Here is a 9,402-nt window from a genome sequence, read left to right as displayed (position 1 = left end):
TCTCCTCTTCTTGTTTTGGATTCTTTCCTCATCACAGTCTGCGTAGGTGACCTGACTATTGGCAAAAATGACAGGCAAAAAGAATGAGCATTTTCTGACCAGATTCTGGAAGTCAAGGTCCCGTTGATAATACCCAGAAAGACCTGGGAAAGTGGTCAGGTTGAGAGAAAAGATCCGGCAGCTTCAGGTCGTAGATTTTCTGTGGTAATTTCAAATGCAAATGTTGTGTCCTGTTTTCACTCACTCTAAGCCAGTGTCCTATTCAGACATGGTGACCCCACAGCAAGTCAGAGGTCAGAGTCACCCCTGCCATGACCCATCTGAGGACCACTCCACACCCGTTGGATACCGTCAGGGAGGACGGGTTTCCAATCCACGAACAAGCTGATGTGGCCCGAGGCCACATGGGCCCATGCAGTTAGGACAGGCTGAGGCACACCTGTGGCACAGTTCAGAAACTGTGGGTGGTGGTGCCTGGTGCCAAGGTGAGGACAGGGAGCAAAAGACCAATGTCTGCTTCTTCCTCCTGGTCTGAGTAGTCTCCATAAACTAAGATGAAACTTAAAAGAGAGGTTCCCCTCCCTGTGCCCTGTGACTCGCGGGTGTGACGGAAGGACTGCCCTGGCCCTAAATGCTGGAGGAGGGTCCAGCCTTCAGGGTGGCTCTGTCCCTGCCTCTGCTCAGGAAGGAAGAAAAGCTGCCCTCCCTGACCTTGTGACCCAGGAGTCAGAGGTCAGCCAGGGGGTGGGGGAAATGGTGAGAGCTGTGATCTTTGATACAGGCGAGCCACTCCAGAAACCCCACACGGGCACTACAGTTTATAAATGACCTTGAGGCACAGGCCACCTCCTCTAAGTCAGCCCCAACATTGAAGGAAGAAAATACTCACCCTGACTCAATTGCCCTCAGCCACCCCCAACTCAGGAGTCATTGTCACCCTTGCCAAGCCCACTGCCCTTGCTTGAGGGAGAAAGAGGGGGTCTTTTGGTCTTAGGGGAGTGTGTGCAGCTGAGGCGGGTGGTGGTCAGGAGGCACTGAGGCTGCCTTCTCTCCTAGGTGTGACCTCTGAGGGTGTGGGTACAGCCATGCTCCCCCCGCCCACAGCCATCCAGTCTGAGCAGCTGGGCCAGCTCTGCTGGGACCACAGAGAACCCGAGGGGGCATGTGGGTTTGATCCAGCCACAGTCAGAGCAGTGGGGCCCAACCCCAACTCCAGCATACGGACACCTCCAGCCTATCTCCATGGTGGCCTTAACTGAGGGGGAGACCCAGGCTTCGGGTAGGAGCAAGGGTGTCTGTCACTGCCTGGGAGTCCAGCAGAGCCAGGTTGAAGGGAAAGCATCAGCTGTGTTGTAAGAAGTGCTTCAGAGTACTCTCATTTCATCCTTTTGGATGTTGTGCCCCTTTTCTAGATTAGGGAATTCGAGCTTTCAGAAGCTAAGCTTCCATGTTTGACAGGTCACGGTAATTCTTTGGGCCCCAGTTTCTTCACTGACCCCTGAAGAGCTCTGGGGTGGGCCTGGCCTCCACCAGGAATATCCCTCAAGGCTGGGACTTCTGCTCAGACCACACAGTGTCATTGTTCCCACCATGCTAAAATGATATGCAGCAAAACCCCGCATGTCCCTTTGCCGAGGACAGACAGACAAGCCCCACGGCAGATTCCTGGAACCTCTTCTCCAGGTGGGCCTGCTCTCGGCCGAACAGGTGGCGTCCACATCCTTGTCCTTTGATACGAGATACTGGTGTGCCAGTGCACAAGGCCGCGCTCAGATCTGAGGACAGAAATTCAAATTCACTGGCTTTAAGGAAAGAGACAGACCAACAAAGAGAGAGAAAGGCGATGGTGGCAACAGGAAGCATTCAAGACAACTAGTGCCTGATGTTAAAAAAATAATTCAAGCATGTGTGGATAAAATAAATGTCAAGGCTGGTAACAGTCAGATCCTGCCAGACCTGTTTGGGACTGGGGTGGCCAGTGAAGGGCGTTAACGGAAAAGAAACACCTGCACCTGTGTTTTCTGATCATTTCTCAGCTTCCAGAGTTAGTTCCAAACACAAGTGTGGCAGTCCTTGACTTTATTCAACAACTAGCTGGTGGGGATCCTTTCATTACCCTGACATTTTTGTGGAAGCCAATGCCTTGAAATCAAGGTTGCCTTAGGCCCCAGGACAATCACACTCAACATTACATTTTTTTCACTTTAATCTTTTTATGGACATCATGATACTGATTTTTAATACAGATCTTTTTATGATGAGTTTGAGGAAGGCAGAAGGACTTTTATGAGGACAAGCCTGGTTTACTATGTATGTAATTCCGTGGGGCTTTTAAGATGTAGAAATTTGATTGCCTGCACTTTCAAGTATGTTTATGAAATTCTCTGGCACCAGATAATATTGCTGTGTGATAAGAACAGGGAATGTTTATGTGACCTTGTGGCAATGGTAACTGTGGCTTGAGGGTCTCTTTTCTCAAATTCTTGCTTTGTATAGAACATTCAGTGACTCCCCGTAAACATAGTGTAATTTGATGACACACAGAACAGGCTTAACAGCTTCATAAGCACAGTGGGCTGAAAAGGAGGACATTGGTGTCTGCCTCATCCCAAGGGTGCAGAAATACCAGACCCGCCCCCATGAGGCACAGTGAAGGACCCTGGTGTCTGCCTCATCCCAAGGGCCCAGAAATGCCAGGCCTGCCCCCATGAGGCACAGTGGAGGATGCTGGTGTCTACCTCATGCTGAGGGCCCAGAAATGCCACCCACCCCCACAAGGCACAGTGGTAGGTCTGGTAGAAGGTGAACAGATGGTGGGAAAGAGGCTAAGGGCCAGTAGCAGGAACCAATTTGGAGCTGGGAAACAAATTTGCCACTAGAGACTGTCACCTGGTCAGGAACAGGAGAAGCCTCCAGTGACCTTAAGCTGACCTGGGGCTCACTGCCATACAATTAACATTGACGATTGCAACACCTGTGGGTTCTTCTGGAAGGTTCAGAGAATATACATCTGTAATAAGAAGCTTATTAGGTAACCTCAACCTGTCAATCACACCAAAGACTGAAAACAACAGCCAATCCTGCCTCGGGAAAGGTGGGACAAACTATTGACATATGAAAGGTAGAGCATGTTGGGACTTCCTGTATCTTCTCCACTCCCGCAGGGGGAGCCTTCTCTCTCTGAGGTATATTCTCGATGTATTTTACTTTCATTCTGCAAAAGATGTGTATATATGTTACTGCTTTGTATTTGTGATCACTCTGTCATCCACCAGGCACCAGTCAAGAACCAGGAACATCCCCCTCCCAGCAGGACTTAGCAGTAGAAGTGGAGGTGCCAAGGGGCCAGTAACATCTGAACTGGCGGAGGTGCTGAGGGTGTCCAAATGGGAAAACTCAAGAGGATTAATTAGATAAATTGTCATGATGGAAGCTGTAAGCAGTTTCAGGGCCCGCCAGGGAACCACTGCAGAAATTATTATCCAAGAACGAGAACCTGGGAGAAGGCACATTCCTGGGCTCTGATGGCTCTCTCTAACGTAATGTCAGCTGCCACTGCCTCAGGCTCAGTACTCAAAGCTTTACATACACCCTCATCTAATCCTTACAGATCCTTACAGAGAAGGAAACTGAGGTTTATGGCAGTAGCTGGACTTATGTTACACAATGCCATTAACCATTACCACTTCACTAATCTGATCTCCCAATGACAAATTACAACCTAGCTGTCTTCTCCAAACTCACTGTGTCTGCAATCAAAGGCACTCTCTTTCCTCCCAATTTGGCAATATCTTACCACTTCCCTGTGGTTCATGGCAACACCCATTTCTCAAATTGTCACTTCAATTCAGCCCCTTACCAAAAATCTGGATTTTTACAGTCACCTCCCTGTCAATTTTTGTACAGTCAACCATCCTGTCTTCCCTGTGCCACACATTCTGACATAGTCTTCACGATGGTCAGTGTGGCATGCTGACCCAAAGGCCCAGGTTTAACACCAGACTATCCTGGGTCTGACCCTCAGCTCCACCCCTCACTACCAGGTGACCTCCAAACCTCAGTTTTCTCATCTGTAAATAGGGCTAGTCCTGCAAACCTCTGAGACATGGAGTGGAGACAAAATATACCAAATACAGCAGCACCTCTGACTGTGACACCCCAGGGACATGTCAAACTGGTCAACATATGGAGGTGTCAACATAAGGTTCTAGGCCTGCTATACTGACACATTCATGTGATGTATGTCCAGTCTATGAAAATTAAGTCAACTTAAGGAGGTGGTCAATATAGTGAGGGGGTTAACTATGGAGATTCTACTTTATATGTTAAGGCGTCTATCACAGGCGTTGGCCCTTAAATGGTCGGCACTTCGTAAATACTAGTTTACATGATTTCAAAGGCCCTCACTGCCCCTTGAATAATAAATTCTATCCTGGGCACTACATTTTTCTGCAGTGTGTTTTCCACCTACCTTTTTTTTCTGAACTACCACTCACCTGTACAAATCCCTCATGGTTACACTCTCCTGGGCCTTTGATTTTCCTCTAAACACCTTCTCACGTGCCGTTGCTCATGATGCTCTTTTTTTCCACCAGCTGAAAACCCACCCACCATTCAGGGCCACACCGAGTTTCCCCACTCCACTGTTGCCCCTGGACTTCTCCTGCCGGGAGAGCTTGCATTCCCTCCTCAGAGTGTGTCTGGATCACTCAGTCAGGCACGGATGCTGCTGGGTTTTGATGGTGATGTTCTCTTCACGTCTCTGTCCTGTTTCTCTTTGTACATTGTAAGCATCTCCAGGGTAGCACCCAGCCCTCTATTCCGCTACATTTCATGGTGTTGCCTTCCCTGTTTTTAGGCACCAAGTAAGTTCCCAAAGACCACCCGGAATTGAAAGGCTGAATCATGCTCGAAATGAATCCCAGCCAGTGTGAGTGTGTCCGGGTGGGCCGGAGCATGTCTGTGTGTGTCTCCACAGGTCCCAGGCTCTCCACGGGGCAGGATTCCTTACATGGCTGACTTGGCCCATCATACACATTGACAGATGTTTAAGTAAATGATGGATCTGACAAGGACAGCCTTCACTGGAACTTTTTAAATGATGAGCTATTAGTTCTCATCTCCCAAATAACATATTTACATTCCCTGCCAGACAGTGTCCCAAGCAGTGCCATAGGAACGAATCACTCCATCCGTCCTCTGGGCCCAGTGGAATGCTGCTGGAATCCAGAAACATCAGCTGCTGTATTCTGTCTTCCCGTGTCCCTTATCTCTCCTGCCAGGTTATGAGTAACATGAGGACTAAGGCCAAACCTTACCTGTCATCCTGTCTTTCACAGTGCCTAGCACAGTACTTTACACAGAGATGGTGACCTGTGTTGTCATCCTAGTCACATGCGGCCAGTTCTCCCCTTCCTGGAACTGTGCTGCCAGGTCTCTGGGTCTCGGGCAGGGCAGGTGACAAGATGCTCAGTGAGTGGTGGGCAGATCCCTGCAGGCTGACACACTTGCCATGTTTCCTCAAAAATAAGACCTACCCCAAAAATAAGCCCTAGCAGGATTTCTATGCATTTGTTAAATATAAGCTCTACCCTGATAATAAGACCTAGTGATGGGTGTGGCTATGCAGCATATCTGCATAGCCACGCCACGCATTTCAGCGGGGAGCAGTAAGGAAGACTGGAATACCTTTTATCTGCCACAGCTCCTTTCTCCAAGTTCGCACTTGTGCGGGTGCGCGTGTGGTAACCTTGGTCACAGGCATCGTATTGAGCACGTGCGAACAGCTAGGGGAAAGGAGTTCACGCATCACTAGCACCAGCCCCACCAACAAGATCAGCTCCCCCTGTCAGGTTCCAGGAGAAGATGACTTAACATGAATAAATGTAGATTGTTGTACTATACCTAATAAAAATAAGACATCCTCTGAAGATAAGCCCTAGTGCGTCTTCATGAGAAAAAATCAATATAAGACAGTGTCTAATTTTGGGGAAAATTTTTTGGGGGGAAACACAGTACCTGATTGCTACTTTGAAACTATCCATAGCTCTCTTCCCTCTGATCATAGGCAACAGACCTTCCCCACCCCCACGGTCACTGAGGGACGTCAGTGTCAGGGCTGCCCCTCACCCCTGCCCCTCACCCTGCTGATGAGCACATAATCTGAACAAGAAATAAACCTTTGGTATACTAAGCTGCTGAGATTTAGAGACTGTCTGTTATTGCATCATAATCTGCCTACCACCACTATCCTCACAAGTATTTATTAAAGGGAGAAAGAAAGGAAATTTGGGGTAAAATGCAGTAGATTCAGTGTTTATTTTAAAGTCTTTGATAATAGTTAAAAAGACCTATTAAATTAATATTGTTTTAAAGTCTTGATGATAAGTAATAAAGCCTCAAATTAATATTAAGGAGAATGTTTCCTGCAGGTCTTGTTCCTTGTCAGAGTTGGCACTACTATACCATATCATGCAGTCAAGGAATTAGAAAGAACAGCTGGACTCAGCAAGTAATAAAAATTGAGCAGTAATAATAGCTGTTGTCATATATTTATTGGCTATTTACTATGATCCAGGCACTACACTAAAGGCTTTGCATAATTATCTCATTTAATTCTCACTGTGACTTAATGAGGCAGTTCTGGGTGTCCCCTGCTCCCATTCTGCAGATGATAAAACTGAGATAGGGAGAAACCAAGTAACCCGCTCTCGGATCATAGGCAGTAAGTGACAGTAAGTGACAGGCACTGTGCTGGGTAGTCAGAGAGACAAGTTCCATTTCTACTAAAACTACCCAGAATTTCCCTGTGGCTGTATCCAGAGGGCATGAAGTTGAGTGATGAGGCTGATACAAAGTGGAGAATTCACCTGACAAGTTTAGCTCTAAATATGGAGCCATTTCTTTAACAGATGATCTGCAGTGAACCCCATCTTCCAGTCATTCCAATACCTATGTTTTGGGGACTTCCCAGAAAGGATGATTCTAAGGCAAGATATTTAGAACAAGTAAGTGTTAATTCAAGGAAAAGAGTGAGACCAGGATGAGATGAGGGGCAGAGTTCCAAGTAAAGACATGTGCAAAGGAAAAGATGGGTGCACACCGGCTGGGATGGGTGCCCACAGGTGCTCACAGGCTGGGATGGGTGCCCACAGGTGTTCACAGGCTGGGATGGGCGCCCACAGGTGCTCACAGGCTGGGATGGGGGCACACAGGTGCTCACAGGCTGGGATGGGGGCACACAGGTGCACACAGGCTGGGAAGGGTGCCCACAGGTGCTCACAGGCTGGGATGGGGGCACACAGGTGTTCACAGGCTGGGATGGGTACCCACAGGTGTTCACAGGCTGGGATGGGTGCCCACAGGTGCTCACAGGCTGGGATGGGGGCACGGCAACCTGAATGTGAGGTCAGAACAGTCAAATGTGGAGTCTGGACCTCTGCACCTCTCAGCTAAGAGAACAGCAGCTAACGTGTTCAGTGCTTACTATGCACCAGGCATTATCCTAAGTGCGTCACATGTATTCACTAAGTATCTTTCCAATAGCCCTGTGAGGTAGGCACTAATCTTTATTTCCATATTACAGATGAGGAAACTGAGGCACAGAAAAGTTAAATAATTTTCCCAAGGTCCTGCAGCCTTCATGCCCTAAAATGTAAGTAACTTGAGAGTAGGAATTTTCATCTGTTTTGTTTACTGCTGAATCCCTGGTGTCTAAATAATGCCTAGTGTCTATTAGGCCTTAAATAAGCAACAGTTAAATTAATAAATAATGCAATTAAATCATCGAGTAAAGTATTACAGGTTTGCTCCCCCTAAGAATGCTACAATTTCTTCTTCAGAGTTACTTATGACTATAAAACCTACTCCCAGCCTTGCCAGAACATACCACTGGGTCTTACTCATCACTTACAAATTTGATATTGCATCTCTTTTTTAAAATTCTGGGTGTCCCAAAGGTCACCCTACATAGGAAAATTAACAAACTCATATCTTACATTATATTTGTTGTTTTTATATACCAATGTGTAGAGAAAAATTTTGTAAATATTTTATAAAGTTGTGTAATGAATATTTTGTAAATAGGGGACACTTAGCTATAATCTTCCATTGTGTGGTGTGGCAACAACCTTTGAGACACCTTGTAGAATTCAATGCCATTCTATTCAATCCAGAAAGTTCTCACTGAGTCCCTACTGTGTGCCAAGGTTTACAAAAATACGGTCTGCTATCAAAACCAGAGCTCTGAGTCCATGCGTGAACAGATGTTAATACACCTGGTACTATAACAATACCATCTGATAGCGCTGTAGGGCTGGAATTTATGAAGACTTTGGTGACACAGATAGGCAAGTATGAATTCTCCCGCAGGGGTTTCTCCTGGAGGGAACCGGTCATGAAGAATGAGTCAGAAGAGGCTGGCCCAGCGCTTGTGGGATCATGTCCCAGCAGAGAACCATCATGAGCAAAGGCGTGTGGTGTGGCATCCCTGAAGGCCCCACTACTCAGTGTGATCTCCACACAAGAGAGTCCTGAAAAACATGGTGAGATCCATCTGGAAGGGACTCGCACGCTGAGAAATTTGTGCTTCTTTCCAGTGAGCACTGAGAGCCCTGGGAAGCTTTTAAGCAGGGAGGTGGTGGGATGAGATCTCACGTCTTCAGAGGAGATATATTTGGAAATAAAGATATTTGAAATGACTGTTTCTCTTCAACTACCTTTTTTTTCAGTCTCCTTGGGGGCCCAGAAGGGACTGATTAACGCTCTCCACGATCTGCCTGTGATAGGCCCAGGCAGATTACAGTACTTCTGGCCATTTCTGATAGTTTCTTAATCTTACGGAGAATCTGAACAGCCTCTGTCTTTGTCACTACCGCACTTTCTAATGCCCACTCTGGTGCCGGATTCTGTGCCTGCCTTTAATCTTTTGAAAGATTTATGGCCCGGACGCTTGTGCCTGTGACGAGCTCATCTGATGTCGGTTACCGGAGGTGGGGGCTGGTGGAGAGATAGTCGGCTGCAGTTGGGGACACGTGGTAACCGGGAGGGAGGGAAGCGTTCCTCTGGGGAAATCACTTGGCATTTCAGTTTCGCGCAAGGGCCCGTCGGAGAGAAGAGGAGAGGAGATGCCAATTTGCTAATGGGAGTCTACAACCTGCAGCTCCCTCTCTGCAGAGCGTTCCGATGCGCTTGGCGGGGGTGGTTTGCGTTTCCTCACATCTCAGAGGCTTTGGTGGAAACACAGTCTCTCAACACGGAAGGCAAAGCTGGAGGAAAAAAAAAAATCACTTCGCTTCTATTTGCCCCAAACCACATACACACAAACAGCTGAAATATGCATGAGGTGAGAACTGTCTGTGGCCCACAGCGAGCGTGGCCCACAGGGAGCGCATCCCACCCCAG

Source organism: Otolemur garnettii, unplaced genomic scaffold, assembly GCF_000181295.1.
Source record: "Otolemur garnettii isolate 467f Iridium unplaced genomic scaffold, OtoGar3 scaffold00083, whole genome shotgun sequence".
In the NCBI taxonomy this organism is placed as follows: domain Eukaryota; kingdom Metazoa; phylum Chordata; class Mammalia; order Primates; family Galagidae; genus Otolemur; species Otolemur garnettii.
Note: the sequence above shows the minus strand (reverse complement) of the source record.